This window comes from Arachis ipaensis, chromosome B3 (genome assembly GCF_059453495.1).
Source record: "Arachis ipaensis isolate K30076 ecotype BB chromosome B3, ASM5945349v1, whole genome shotgun sequence".
NCBI lineage: Eukaryota > Viridiplantae > Streptophyta > Magnoliopsida > Fabales > Fabaceae > Arachis > Arachis ipaensis.
In genome coordinates, this window is record NC_142438.1 from 130686247 (window position 1) to 130688724 (window position 2478).

A 2478-nucleotide genomic window follows, 5' to 3' on the forward strand; every position below is an offset into this window, starting at 1 on the left:
TTGTGTTTCTTGTTTGAGTCTAGAGTCAATTTTTAAGTTTGGTGTCTTGCATGTGTTTCTTTTCTTTTCAAGAATTTTCGAAAATTCATCATATGTTCTTCATGATCTTCAAGTTGTTCCTGGCCAGTCTTCTTGTTTGATCTTCATATTTTCTTATTTTGTGTCTTTCCTAGTTTTTCATATGCATTTTTAATTTGTTAGTGTCTAATTATTGAAAATTTCTAAGTTTGGTGTCTTGCATGTTTTTCTTTTCTTAAAAATTTTCAAAAATAAGTCTTGATGTTCATCTTGATCTTCAAAGTGTTCTTGGTGTTCATCTTGACATTCATAGTGTTCTTGCATGCATCACATGTTTTGATCCAAAATTTTCATGCATTGTGTCAATTTTATGTTTTTCTCTCTCATCATAAAAAATTCAAAAAATAAAAAATATATCTTTCCCTTTTTCTTCTCATCAAATTTGAAAATTTGAGTTGACTTTTTCAAAAATTTTTAAAATTTAGTTGTTTCTTATGAGTCAAATCAAATTTTCAATTTGAAAATCCTATCTTTTTCAAAATCTTTTTCAAAAATCAAATCTTTTTCATTTTTTCTTATTTTCAAAAATTATAAAAATATTTTTCAAAAATCTTTTTCTTAATTCTATCTCATAATTTTCAAAAATATTACTAACAATTAATGTGATTGATTAAAAAATGTAAAGTTTGTTACTTGCCTAATAAGAAAAGTTCAATCTTTAAATTTTAAAATCAAATCTTTTTGTTTCTTGTTAGTCAAGTAATCAACTTTAATTTTCAAAATCAAATCTTTTTAAATTTCTTTTTCAAACCTTTTTCAAAATAATTTTCAATCATATCTTTTTCAAAATCAAATTTAAAATCTTTTTTTAACTTCTTTTCTAACTTCCTATCTTTTCAAAATTTGACTTTCAAATTTTTTTCAATCAATCTTATCTTTTTGTTTCAATCATATCTTTTTCAATTTTAATCATATCTTTTTCAAAAACAAATTTCAAATCTTTTCTAATCAATCATATCTTTTTGTTTTAATCATATCTTTTTCAAAACTACCTAACTAACTTTACCTCTCTAATTTTCGAAAATCCTCCCCTCTTTTTCAAAATTCCTTTTAATTAACTAATTGTTTTAAATTTTAATTTAATTTAATTTCAAACTTTAATTTTCGAAATTTAACTTTAAACTTTAATTTTTATTTTAATTAATTTTCGAAATTCTCTCACCTCTCATCTCCTTCTATTTATTTATTCATCTACTAACACTTCTCTTTCACCAAAAAATTCGAACACCATCTCCCTCTTTGTGTTCGAGTTTTTCCTCTTCTCTTCCTTACATTACATTCTTTTCTTCTTCTACTCACATAAAGGAACCTCTCTATTGTGGCAAAGAGGATCCCTATTATTTTCTGTTTTCTTCTTTTTCATATGAGCAGGAACAAGGATAAGAACATTCTTGTTGAAGCTAATCCTGAATCTAAAAGAACTCTGAAGAGGAAGCTAAGGGAAGCTAAAGCACAACTCTCTGGAGAAAATCTGACAAAAATTTTTGAAAAAGAAGAAGATATGGCAAAAAATAATAACAATGAAAGGAGGATGCTTGGTGACTTCATTGCACCTAATTCTAATTTACATGGAAGAAGCATCTCAATTCTTGCCATTGAAGCAAACAACTTTGAGCTGAAACCTCAATTAGTTTCTCTGATGCAGCAGAACTGCAAGTTTCATGGACTTCCATCTGAAGATCCTTTTCAGTTCTTAACTGAATTCTTGTAGATCTGTGATACTGTTAAGACCAATGGGGTTGATCCTGAGGTCTACAGGCTTATGCTTTTCCCGTTTGCTGTAAGAGACAGAGCTAGAGTGTGGTTGGACTCTTAACCCAAAGATAGCCTGAACTCTTGGGATAAGCTGGTCACGACTTTCTTAGCCAAGTTCTTTCCTCTTCAAAAGCTTAGTAAGCTTAGAGTGGATGTTCAAACCTTCAGACAGAAAGAAGGTGAATCCCTCTATGAAGCTTGGGAGAGATATAAGCAACTGACCAAAAAGTGTCCTTCTGACATGCTTTCAGAATGGACCATCCTGGATATATTCTATGATAGTCTGTCTGAATTAGCTAAGATGTTATTGGATACTTCTGCAGGTGGATCCATTCACCTAAAGAAAACGCCTGCAGAAGCTCAAGAACTCATTGACATGGTTGCTAATAACCAGTTCATGTACACTTCTGAGAGGAATCCTGTGAGTAATGGGACGCCTCAGAAGAAGGGAGTTCTTGAAATTGATACTCTGAATGCCATATTGGCTCAGAATAAAATATTGACTCAGCAAGTCAATATGATCTCTCAAAGTCTGAATGGATTGAAGGAATCATCCAACAGTACTAAAGAGGCATCTTATGAAGAAGAAGCTTATGATCCTGAGAACCCTGCAATAGTAGAGGTGAATTACATGGGTGAACCCTA

The 2478-nt window shown here is 30.3% G+C and overlaps 1 non-coding gene across 1 annotated transcript; it reads right to left on the minus strand.

Annotated features, from left to right (window-relative positions):
• Positions 1–1972: 1972 nt before the first annotated feature.
• On the minus strand, positions 1973–2080 carry LOC148572458 (small nucleolar RNA R71). The gene has a single exon (XR_015908358.1). It is a non-coding gene; the product is annotated as a small nucleolar RNA R71 (small nucleolar RNA).
• Positions 2081–2478: the final 398 nt, after the last annotated feature.